General features: G+C 35.4%; 1 long non-coding RNA gene across 1 annotated transcript; it reads right to left on the bottom strand.

Annotated features, from left to right (window-relative positions):
* Positions 1-7,056: 7,056 nt before the first annotated feature.
* LOC140696737 (uncharacterized) lies at positions 7,057-10,625 on the bottom strand. Its single transcript, XR_012073228.1, has 3 exons — positions 10,599-10,625; positions 7,883-7,933; positions 7,057-7,209 (listed from the first exon to the last, which is right to left on the bottom strand). It is a non-coding gene; the product is annotated as an uncharacterized lncRNA (long non-coding RNA).
* Positions 10,626-13,138: the final 2,513 nt, after the last annotated feature.

Here is a 13,138-nt window from a genome sequence, read left to right as displayed (position 1 = left end):
TCACTGCTTGGCTTCAAAGCTTCAAAGGAAAGGGTGACTCTTATGAGGGCTATGCAGCTGGTGACTTTAAGTTGAAGCCAAACCTCATTTACCATTCCCCAAAGACTAGGACCTTTAAGAATGATGCAAAATCTACTCTGTCTCTGCTGGGACAACAGGGCCTGGATGACAGCACGTTTGTTTACAACGTGGTTTACTGAATATTTTAAGCCCAATGTTGAGATCTGCTGCTCAGAAAAAAAGATTTCTTTCAAAATATTACTGCCCATTGACAATGCACCTGGTCGCCTAGGAGCTCCAGTGGAGATCTCCAATGAGATATATTTTTTCCTGCCTGCTAATAAAACATCCATTCTATAGCCTGTGGATCAAGGAATAGTTTTGATTTTCAAGTTCTATTATTTAAGAAATGCATTTTCTAAACTCTATAGCTGCCATAGATAGTGGTTCCTTTGAAGAGCTGGGCGAAGTAAGTTGAAAACCTCCTAGAAAGGATTCATCTTTCCAGATGCCATTAAGAACATCTGTGATTTACAGAAAGAGGTCAAAAAAGCAACATTAATAATAAGAGTTTGGAAAAAGTTGATTCCAACCCTTATGGTTGACTTTGAGGGGTTCAAGACTTCAGAGGAGGAATTAACTATAGATGTGGTGAAAATAGCAAGAGAACTAGAATTAGAAGTGGAGCCTAAAGATGTGACTGAACTGCTGCCATCACATGATAAAACTTGAATGAATGAAGAGCTGCCTCTTAGGATAAGCAAAGAAAGTGGTTTCTTAAGATGGAAACTAGTCCTGGTGAAAATGCTGTGAAGATTATTGAAATGACAACAAAGGGTTTAGAATATTACATAAATTTCATTGATAAAGCAGCGGCAGGGTCTGAGAGGACTGATTCCAATTTTGAAAGATGTTTTTCTGTGGGTAAAATGCTATCAAACAACATTGCATGCTACAGAGAAATCATTTTTGAAAAGGATAGTCAATAGAGGTGGCAAACTTCATTGTTGTCTTATTTTAAGAAATTGTCACAGCCATCCCAGTCTTCAGCAACCGCCACCCTGATCAGTCAGCCGCCATCAACATCGAGGCAAGATCCTCCACCAGCAAAAAGATTATGACTCACTGAAGGCTCAAATGATGGTTAGCATTTTTTAGCAATAAAGTTTTTAATTAAGATATGTATATTGCTTTTTTTAGACATAATGGTATTGCACATGTAATAAGCTACAGTGTTGTGTAAACCAAACTTTTGTATCTACTGGGAAACCAAAAAAATCAACATAACTCGCTTTGTTGTGATACTTGCTTTATTGCAGTGGTCAGACACCAAACTTGCAACATCTCTGATGCATGCCTATGTTAGTATTATACAACAGTGTCTCATCATGAACCTTGAATCTGTTTCAGAGGGACTTCAGGCATTTTGGCCACTTTTACAAGTCTTATCAATATGCTACAACATCAAATAATAAGATATTGGCACTTACATTTGTTAAGTCATAAGCAGACCTCTAACATAGAAGCTTGATTTCTGTAACACAGCTAAACCACTCAACAAAATTTTACAGAAGTCCTACTCTGTGAGAGAAACTGTGCTGGGTAGTGGCTATATAAAAATATAACATGCTGCTCGTAGTCTAGTGGAGGAGACAGTCAAATATAACACAGAACTCCTCACAGTTAGAGGCGTTCTCAGAATGCCATGAGCACATACAAGAGTGAACTCTGATGTGCTTACAATGGTCACTGAAGGTTAGGCAAAGGGAATGCACTTGAAAGGGGTGGTGTGTGTGTGCATTCTCTGTGTGTACGTGTCTCTGTGTGTGTGTGTATGTGTGTGTGTGTTTAGCAGGGAGTTGGGCATAATTCCAGATATACAGAACAACAGAGAATAACATGAAAAACTAAAGAGGTATGAGAGTGCATGTTATGATTGGAAACTAGCAAGTAACTGAATGTAAAATCTGAGAGCCTACTTTGTATCGAAGTTATACAGTAAATAGAGAGTCTTGAAACACCAAAACATAGGTCTTACCTGTAGAAGAGCAATAAAGTAAGTCCTAACATGGTATCTAAGAATTATAAAATCAGCATCAGCATAGAGGAAGTACTCCCATAGCACTTTGTAATAGTCTAAGTATTTGTTTCATACTTTGTTGATGTTTGTTGAATGAAGGAATAAGGAAATGATAAATCTTTAAGAATGTTCAGGAGTCAGCCAGGTTTTGTTTTTTCTTCTGAAATATTACCTTTATGGCACTACTAACTCCAGTGCTTCAATATTTATGTGATACTCCAATATTTTCTTTTATTTGGCCCTTCTAATTATTTGCTGCCACCTAGTGTAATAAAGTTGATGTTGTAATGCTTTTTCCCTAGGTTTATTGAAAAATAATTGGCATATATGTGAGTAATTTTAAAGTGTATAGCATGATGGCTACATATATTGTGAAGTAATTACCACAGTAAGTTAAGCTAACATCCATTCTTTCATACAGAAATAATAAAAAGGAAAGAAAGGAGAAAAGAAAAAAGGAAAAAAATTTTCTGTTTGTAATGAGAACTCTCAGAATTTACCATCTTTAACAACTTCCCTGTATATTGTAGGGCAGTGTTGGCTACAGTCATCTTGTTGTATATTATATCCCTATTATTTATTTATCTTATAACTAAAAGACTGTACATTTTGACCACCTGCCTCCAATTCCCCCTCCCTATACCCTCTACCTCTGGTTATCAGAAGTCTGATCTCCTTTTCTAGAAATTTGGTTCTTTTGCTTCATTTTATTTTATTTGGTTTTGTTTTAAGATACACATATAAATGGGATCATACAGTATCTGTCTTTCTCTGTCTAATCTATTTTACTTAGCATAATGCCCTCAGGGTCCATCCATGTTGTCACAAATTGTAGGATTTCCTCATTTTTATGGATGAATAATATTTCATTATATATATCCATATATCTCACATTATATAATATATTTATAATGTCTATATCTCACATTATAGATAATGTATATATATAATATGTATATAATGTCTTGGCTATTATAAATAGTGCTGCTATGAACGTGGAGGCGCAGATATCTTTTTGAGTTCATGTTTTTGTTTCCTTTGGATATATTCCTATCCCCCCAAAATGGAATTACTGGATCACATAGTACTTCTATTTTTAATTTTTTGAAGGTCGTCCATACTGTTTTCCATTTTACAATCCTCCATACTGTTTGCACCAATTTACAATCCCACTAACAGTACACAAGGGTCCCCTTTGCTCCACATCTACACCAGTATTTGTTATCTGTTGTCTTTTTGATGATGAGCATTCTAACAGTTGTGAAGTGATATCTCATTATTGTTTTAATTTACATTTCCCTGTGACTAGTGATGCTGAACATCTTCTCATGTATCTGTTGGCCTTTCATATAGCTTCTTTGTAATGTTGTTTTTAATTAACATGATATTCTGTTGGCTTTTTAGGAGTACTGCCCTTCACATTTCATTTTATTTTAAAAAATATTTCATTTATTTATTATTATATTTAATTATTTTATTTTGGGGGGAGGTAATTATGTTTATTCATTTTTAGAGGAGGTACTGGGGATTGAACCTAGGACTTTGTGCATGCTAAGCATTCATATTTCATTTTAAAATTTAAGCCATAATTAAAATCTGAATAAAATTGGGAAAGTGTCATAATGATGGTATTATTTAATAGTAATGAGTATTCAGATTAGAGTCTATATATTAAAGCTAAGTCAGTGAAATAATCTGATATAAAATTCACAGAATCATGGGTATAAAAGGTAACTAATATTACTTTAAAAATTAAGAACACTCTAAGGTAGTGCAATAGAACATGGTGCAATTTGGAACACCTATGTTACTGTCTCCTGGGTTCCTGTACTCCATCTGCTCAAAGTTCATTAACATTTACTTAATGATGATTTTTAATGTTTAAAAATGACATAGGCTGTATCATTTCTTGATAATTAAAAAAACCTTAAGTAAATTAAGGTCAGAAAATACCATTTAATTTATTCACTGACTCTAATTGTCATCTGCCTATCATAATGTCATTCTCTCTTTCTCCCTCCATCTCATTCCCTTTCTTTTTTATTCTGTGCAAAGGAAAATACTGCTTTGGTTTTTATTTCACTTTAGAAAACCTGTGGCCCTGAAGAAAGTGTTGACTGGGTAGGTCTGCCATGACATCATCACTAGACTTTCAAGGCAAATGTAAAATTAAATTGTTTTTGAAGCCAGCACTTGCTGTGATGGAGGAGACTCCGGAAGGAGGACTTCCTGCCTTTCCAGGCTTAAGGCCCTTTGGAGTTTCCTGTGGGAGTTACCAAATTAGAATTGGCATCTCTTATTAGAATATTTGTTCTTTCTTCCTGTCCCCAGTTCTCCATCCAGTTGTACTATCAAACACCATGAATTCCTACATACAAGAAACTCCGAGCTCCTGCGGGGGGACCTGAATTTTAGCTCCTGTTATAAGTGGTGGTATGACAATCGAGACACATGGGCCTTACTTTCCTCTTTTATAAATTCAAGACTTTAGATGGGCTTTTTGTGTGTGTGTGTGTGTGTGTGTGTCCTTTCCATCTCTCAGTTGCAATGATTTTTTTATGCTACTTACTTTGCTGAACTTTATTTATGCTCCAGATTTGAGGGAAATGCAAACCTTGCTTACAGAACAGTTCCTGAACAGGGAGGGAAATTACAGTGAAAGAGTTGTTGGAGAAATAAGGAAGGCTGGGGGGTAGCATATAGCTCAGTGTAGAGTGTGTGCTTAGCATGCAGGAGGTCGTGGGTGCAATCCCCAGTACCTCCACTGAAAAAAAAAAATGAATAAACCTAATTACCTCCCCACTGCCAAAAAATAAAAAATAAAATAAGGAAGGTTAACTGCTTGCCATTTTTCTTTTCAGTCCATCTGTTAAAAGATAGCAGAATCATTTCAAACATATCCTCATCCTCTCAGAATTAAAAAAAAAAAAGACCTGGTAGATTAAGTGTTTCTGTCATTAAAAGGATTCAATATCCAGTATTGGGAAAGATGTAAGTTCATGATACACAGTTTTTCACAAGGAAGCCTAAAGCTGGGGGTAGATAAAATGAAATGGAAGGTACAGTATGTACTAGAGGCATGTTTAAATATTCAAAACACCGCAGGAGCTGCAGAATATCCTGACTCATCTTTGATAAGTTGCAGGCTATAACCATCTTCTTACAGTACTTGTGGAAACTGGAGCTCCTTTTTATGAAGTAATTATTGAGTTTCTAGAGTGGTTTATGGAGATTGGTCTTATTATTGTCTCATAACTAGGATGTTAGACTTAATGAACACATTCTTCAGATAATCTGAAAAAAAGGAAGTTTCACCTTTAAAAGTGAGGCATTTTACTTCATTTAGGGATAGCACAAGGAGCCACTTAACCTGATAAAGAAAATAAAAAGTTATGTGTTAGATTGAGACTCCATCCCTGTTAAGAACCTTTCTCAGGAGTTTGTATAATGGGAAAGAAGATTTAAGCACGTCATTCTTCCTTTTCTATTTTCTACTTTCAAGCCCCTAAAACCTATCCAAAGACATTTATTTAGCACCAGTTCCCCACTATTGAAGGGCCCTTATTAAAAACCTAAAACAATTTATGATGCCCATCTCATAGTAATTATATTTTTGTATCTAGTAATTAGAAGATGACACATATATAAAAACCTGCCATGAATTTAGACCACTTTGAATGGAATTTGATTAGTTATACCTAGCACTTCTTTACATTTGGAACATAGTACATACATTATCTGGAGATACTTTTCAGACTATACATCATGTTAAGTGAGCAAAAGGATTGGATAATCTCTTCTACTATCTCTACAGGTCCAAGGTGCAAAGGTAGGACCCTGTCTACTGCTCTGGAACATCAAAATTAAGCCAGGTTGAGGGTGGAGGGGGCTGAGATGCATATTGGTTGAGTTCCCTCTCTGGAGTTAGTGTTATAAAAACAAAGGGTATATTGAAAATATGTATGTTTTTCTCCCTCAAACATTCTCCAGCCTTGAGATTTGAGTGCTGCCTTGCCATCTCCCCACCCTCCCTCAGTACCTCTCCAGGAGCAGTGGTTTCTGCCCTTGGAGATTTCACACAGAGGGAACATTTAATAAGACAAAAACAAGTAAGTTTTGGGAGAAATGGAGAAACTGTATGCTTAGGAACATTAAAAAAACACCACAATACACTATCATTATCATATTTTAAAAGAAGATACATCAAGATTAGAAAAAACATAGTTTCAGTATAAACAGTCAAATTTAAGTTAAATAAATTTAACTTAATGGAAAATTGACTGCATTGTCCTTATTTTTCTCATTTTCTAGCAGATTGGTGAAATTATTTTTATGGTCTGGTGGTTTGGAATCACTGCTCAGAGAATAAAAGCATAATCTTCATTTCAAATAACATATTTTTGTTGAATTTTTGTTTCCTACCTAGAACTTATGTTCAAATCCTTTAAGAAAGCCTCAGGTGATACAGGAAATAACTTTGTTTCTTCCACATTGAAGAAAGCCTCAAACTTAGGTCTAACATCGAATGTTTACTTCTTTCCTTATATCCTGTTATCTTCCTTTGGTTATATTTCTTCATTTTGTCATAAAAAGTACTTTGCCTCATTCCCATAAAAACTATCTGAGGTGGCTTTAGCATATATTGTAATAAAATTAAATAAGAAGAAGAGGAAATGGAGATGAGAAAAATAAAAATAAGGAAATAATGCATTGAGAGTCCTGCATAACTTTTAGAGGTGAGCCTCACGTTTGAATCTAGGATTCCTAACAGTCAAAAGAAAGAGGGAAGCAGATTGATAAATTATCTTTTATTGTATAACAAGTTACCTCAAAATTTAGCTGCTTAAAATACCAAACATTTATTATCTCTGGGGGTCGGGAATCTAGGAGGGCTGGAGCTGGGTGGTTCTGGCTCAGCATCTCTCACAAGGCTGAAGTTAAGAGGTCAGCCAAGGCTGCAGTTGTTTGAAGGCTTGAGTGGGGCTGCAGGATCCATTTCCAAGGTAGTTCATCACATGACAGTTGGCTGAGGCTGATGGTCTTGGTTCCTGGCTGGCTGTTGGCAGAAGGCATTAATTCTTCACCATGACTCTGCACAGGGCTGCCTGGGTATCCTTATAACATGGTACCTGGATTTCCGAGAATGAGTGACTTAAGAGAGAAGGCAGGAAAAGAAGCTGTATTGCCTTTTATGATCTACACTCGGAAATGACATACCAATACTTCTATAGTATTCTGTTGGTCACACAGACCAACCCTATTACACTGTGGGATGAAACTACACAAGAATGTGATCCTTGGAGATCACTGGGGGCCATCTTGGCAAATGGCTTCGCAATGATCAAACGAAAAGATTCAGCATTATTAATTTAAAACACAAAGAAGAAGTTTTGTTGGAAAAAGAAAGCTGTTCCTCCTCCCACCGCAAACTGAGATATGAAAGAAATTTAATTTATTTCATGGAAATGCATAAAGAGGATATTATATGAAGTCATAGAAAATGCTCTCAGCAATATGCCTGAAAGAATTCTATATGAATGTTTTTTATGTTACCTTTTGTTATAAATTAAGTGGTTGTGTCCTTTCAAAGTTTATCATATACATGTTATATGATTTTGGAAAGTGGGGCTTTGGGGAGATAAGTAGATTTAGATGAGGTCATGAGAACATGAAGTCAGGGTCCTCATGGTGGGAATTTTGCCCTTACAAGAAAAGATCAAAGAGTGCTCTCCCTTTCTGTCTTCACCATGTGAGGACACATCAAGAGGATGGCCATCTGCCAACCAGGAAGAGGGCTCTTACCAGACACTGAATCTGCCGGCACCTTGATCTTGGAGTTCCCAGCCTCCAGAACTGTGAGAAATAAATTTTCATTGTTTAATCCACCCAATCTATGGCGTTCTTTTATAGCAGCCTGAACTGACTGACGTCCCTTAATGTAAACTGATGGCATAAAAACAAAATATCTCGAGGTGGAAGCACTGATAACAAGAAATCTACACATCAGTAAAAATTCAAAGTGTTCAGATGTATTAGCATAATACAAGGATAATCTTTAGGGAAATTAGAGTGATGCTTCCCATGTTGACGTAATTCTGCTCCTGGGATTATAGATATCAGTGTTCTGAGGATACTTTAAACCAAAGGATTAACATGTCCCATCTTTCTGAAGCATTAAATTTATGTGAAGATTTTGGAGGAAAATTGTGAATATTTTTTATCAAAATATTGTGTCACATAAATCCACAAAAAAAATCAGGAGTCATCTTGTTTTGTGTTTTCATGGTTTTATTAATTTTTTTTACCAATTTTATGTTTTACATTTGTTCAATTTGTGTATGTTTTAATATTTTTATACACCAGGAATTACTGGGAAATTTGGACTTCTGTAACATTGAGGAAATCTCATATATTTGCCCCTTTGACCCCTCCCAATTGGGTACATTTTTGCTGTGAGCCCACTTCCTATCATCCATCCCTTCCCCCTGCCTCCAAAATAGTGTTTAAAACTAGGCTGTGTGATATCTCAGGCTACCTGTGGAGGCTCACACATTTAGTATTTTGAAGAATGAGATCACCTCTTTTCAAACCCCTGCATGCATTTGTTTGTGTATTTGTTTATTTATGATTTTGATTATAGAAAATATTTTTTTCATAAGTCAGCTCAACTTGGTAACATAATTTCCCATAATTAAATCGTTTGTTTATAACTATGAAACTTCACTTAGTTATACTTTCCATGGCAGTGAGTTCCCATTTAATATAAATACATCTGAAATTCTGCTTTAGAAATTACTGTAATGCCTCTCTTTTTCTTCTTAAAAATACAGTATTATAAAAAAATACAATATTATATATTTAAAATTGTATTTTCAAATAGGGCCACCCATTGATAGTGGCAAGTGAAAATTTTGATGTATAAGCTTAAAACCTATGAATACATAAATTACTCATACTCAAATAAAGAAAATAAGGGAAATGATCAAAGGTTGTGAGCATTGTCCCTGAAGACTGCCTCACTAGCAGAAAATAAGAGTTAGCAGTACTCCAATCATAATAGTAAGAGTCAGCAGTAATTAAAAAATGTAGACTATATTCAGATGCTAGGTTATGTGTGGTAGCAAATTAACCTCAAAATCTTAGTGGCTTAATAGTACAGTGGCTATTTCTCATGTGACCAGTCAGTTGTGGGTCCAGTGACTCTCCAGGGCAGCTCTGTTTCAAATCTATTTCCACATTGTGACTGTTATCTCAAAATCTGGCTTCCAGATTAGATCACATACTGGCTGTTAAATGCTTTGAGTTAGAAATGATAGGCATTGTTTTCTTTCCCAGCCCAAAACTGGCCACATGGGCTTATCTAATGGCAAGGGTAAAGGAATATGGAGGAGCTCATGTATATTTGGTGAGCAGGATATGTCTCAGCCATGGATGCTTCTTCAAGCATGAGTCTTACTATCATGGACGTGCAAAATAGCTTGAACTTAAGTATGACTTATGGGGATAAAGTCCGAGTAGCTGTGTAAAACCGCCCACCTTTCGGTGGTTTTTAAAAACCAACCACACAAATTATGAAGAACAATTACTAAAATTTTTAACAAGAAATGAAATAATTAAATCTACCTTTGAAATCAATTTCAGAATTCTTGTGGACAATGATGCTACTGAATAGGAGAAAATTTGGTGGTAATATGGTACTGTAGATTTGGTTAAAATATGTTTTACCTCAAAAATTGGTATCTAAGCTGAAACAATTGACCTTTTTGAACTTTACCATTGAAGGACACATTTTTATATGCTCAAAACATGTACTCAAACATGTTAAGACAAATATTATTCATGTAGCTTTTCATTGATTTTTTAATTTTTATTTACTATGAGAATATTTGTGAATTTATGTTTATTTGCAAAGTGCAAACAAAAATATTTTCAACAAGATGGTGAGTTTTCAGTGAACAGAATAGCAACTGAAAAAATTAATAAATGGGGTGAAATCTATCACATATAAAGCTGTGGGGTGGTTGTCTCCTGAATTTATTAGCTAATACTATACCATTTACTGAGAACACTTCACCTGAAAAAATTTGCCTCTTAGTATGTTTAACAGGATGGTTAAAAGTGATAAATTGTGAATTTATTTTTACTGAAAACAATAGCATGCTTCAATGAAAAACTAATTTTGAGGGTAGGTGAAGAAAGTTGTTCTTGAGGATCATGAACCATTTGAGACTTAAATTTACATGTGATTAAAAATTATAGCTTTAATGGTAAAACTTCACTTTCTTCATTGAAAATGTTTTTTGACAAGTAATCCCCAAATGATAAAATATACTAACCCTGGATTAAGGAGCCTTTCAGTCTTCCTTATGTCACTAGTGGCTCTTTCTTACAGAATGTCTGACATCAGCCTGAAATTTCTGCTTGCACTCAATTATCTTTGTATCTGTATTCAGAGTTTCTCCTTTTGGTGATTTCTCTTCCTAGCTTGTAGTGTAGTAAAAAACAAACAAACACTTACAAACAAAAGTTTTGTTCTCTCTCTCTGCACATTTATGGGGTTCTGGGGTCTTCAAAGTATTGTTACCTCAAGCAAAAAGAGAAAATTGACAAGAAGTTGAAAACATGCTTGGTAGGAGCTTGCTTCAATCCAATTTTGCAAAATTGGTACATTCTTTGTTACAACATTTTGTCCACTTACCACAAGTCTGTGCTTTCACTAAACTTTTCCCTGATGGTAACTAATTCAAAACATTGTTTCTATATTCAAAGACACATATTATAAATTAGGATGCAAGGGTTCTAATAGGAAGTTTTTATTTTGGAGTTCCCCATCAGGTTGGCCAAGACTGTTAGAGCCACATTGTTTTTTGAAGACTTTTCCTGCCCAACCTTGACTTATTCCGTTTAACTTTGGTAGATATCACCCTCCACAAACCTCATGCACTCCTAATACCACCATAGTGTCTGCTTACTCATGGACCTTAAGTGACAAAGTAAGGCACCAGCAGTGAAGATTATAAACTGGATCATTCATCATTTGGCTGGCAATGATAGCTGCATTCCAGGTGGTATGTGAGACAGAAATATTTTCTAGCACAAGTTAACAGCCAAATTGCTAACATTTTCACCAATGGTGATTTGGGAAAATGGTGGAGGATACCTTGACTGGTACAATAATTCAGGCTTTGGAAAAGTGCCAGGGTAGTGGTGGGTGGACAATGAATACAAGGACGTGAAATTATCTAGCTGGTATTACATTTCATTGATGCTTTGCTTTACAGCATGCTAATGAAATGTTGACGGCATTTAACAAATAGTTGAAAACCAAGTGTGGAGGTCATAAAGCCTCTTTAGTGATTACAATAGCTTTTATTTCCTGCAATGAGAGAGCAGAAATTACTGAAAACCATATTCGGGACTTAGTTTGAGTCATCAAGCTTCATAGACTTCATTTACTTCTTAGCTAAGACAGGACGGCAATTCATCAAGATCAGGGCTTTGGTTGGGAAACTTGGGTCCCTGATACATGGGATGAGGACATTTGTGTGGATAACCTCAAAGATTTTGAATCCTCAGATTTCTCTGAACATTCAGAGCCTACAGGATGACCTGCCCCTCCCTATTAAGAGGCAGCATTCCTACCTTTTATTCCCCATGGGAAAGACACTACAGAGGCCTCTCCGCTGCAAAGCAACAGAAGCCCTCTCTCCTGGCTTTCAGGCCAATAACTAAGATTAAGGCACAGAATAATCCATCCAGGGGTGTGTGTGTGATTGATATATATATATTTTTTTCATTTTGCTGTACACTGAAACACTGTAAATCAACTACACTACAAGTAAACATAAATAAAATAGAAAAAAGTACTGATCAAAAGTGACATATTGTATGATTCAATTTATATGAAATGTCTAGAATAGGCAAATCCACCGAGAGAGAAAAATAGATGAACAGTTATCAGCTGCTGGTGGGGACTGCGGGAATGGAGAATGGTCACTACTACTTAATGGGTATAGAGTTTCTTTTTAGAGGTAATAAAATATTTTGGAATTAGATAGTGGATAGTTGTACAATATTGTGAGTGTACTAAAAATCACTGAATTATACATTCCAAAATGTAAAATCATGAACTTTATGCTATGTGAATTTTATCATAATTTAAAAAGAGATGATCCCTTGCCCAGACCTGAGTCAGTTTTCAGGTCTAGAACCTGCTGAATGAAGAGGTGGCCAGATTCTCAAGAAGAAGGTCCCTGAAACATCACAGCAAGTACATGCTCTGACGGTAGCCTCAGTCCTTGTCCAATGACCTAAGTTCATTTATTCAGGTGACTGTTCTGTTCACTGAGGAAAGAGAACTGTCTGGACATGTTGAAGACTATTAGATACTACAGGAAATAAGTTGACACTGATAAACAAAATATCAAAGTGGCATCATGCCCCCTATTAGTCTGCTTGGGTTTGCAGTCCTAGTCACAATCAAACAAGATAAAGAATTAAAGGAATTCAAATTGGAAAGAAAGAAGTAAAACTGTCACTGTTTGTAGATGACATGATACTATACATAGAAAATCCTAAAGACACCACCAAAAAACTACTAGAGTTTATGAATTTGGTAAAGTCACAAGATACAAAATTAGCATACAGAAATCTGTTGCATTCTATACACTAACAATGAACTACTAGAGAAATTTTAAAAATCCCATTTACCATGATATAAAAAATAATGTAATATCTAGGAATAAACCTACCTAAGGAGATAAAAGACCTGTATTCAAAAAACTGTAAGACATTAAGGAAAGACATTGAAGACAACACACAGACAGAGAGATATATCATGTTCATGGATTGGAAGAATTAATACTGTGAAAATGACCATACTACTCAAAGCAATCTATAGATTCAATGTAATCCTTATCAAAATACCAATGACATATTTTACAAAATAGAACAAATAATTCTAATATTTGTATAGAAACACAGAAGACCCCGAATGGTGAAAACAATCTTTAGAAAGAAGAACAGAGCTAGAGGTTTCATGCTGTCTTTTGACTATAC

The sequence above is a fragment of the Vicugna pacos genome, chromosome 1 (genome assembly GCF_048564905.1).
Source record: "Vicugna pacos chromosome 1, VicPac4, whole genome shotgun sequence".
Taxonomy (NCBI): domain Eukaryota; kingdom Metazoa; phylum Chordata; class Mammalia; order Artiodactyla; family Camelidae; genus Vicugna; species Vicugna pacos.
This window is presented reverse-complemented; position numbering and strand designations above follow the sequence as displayed.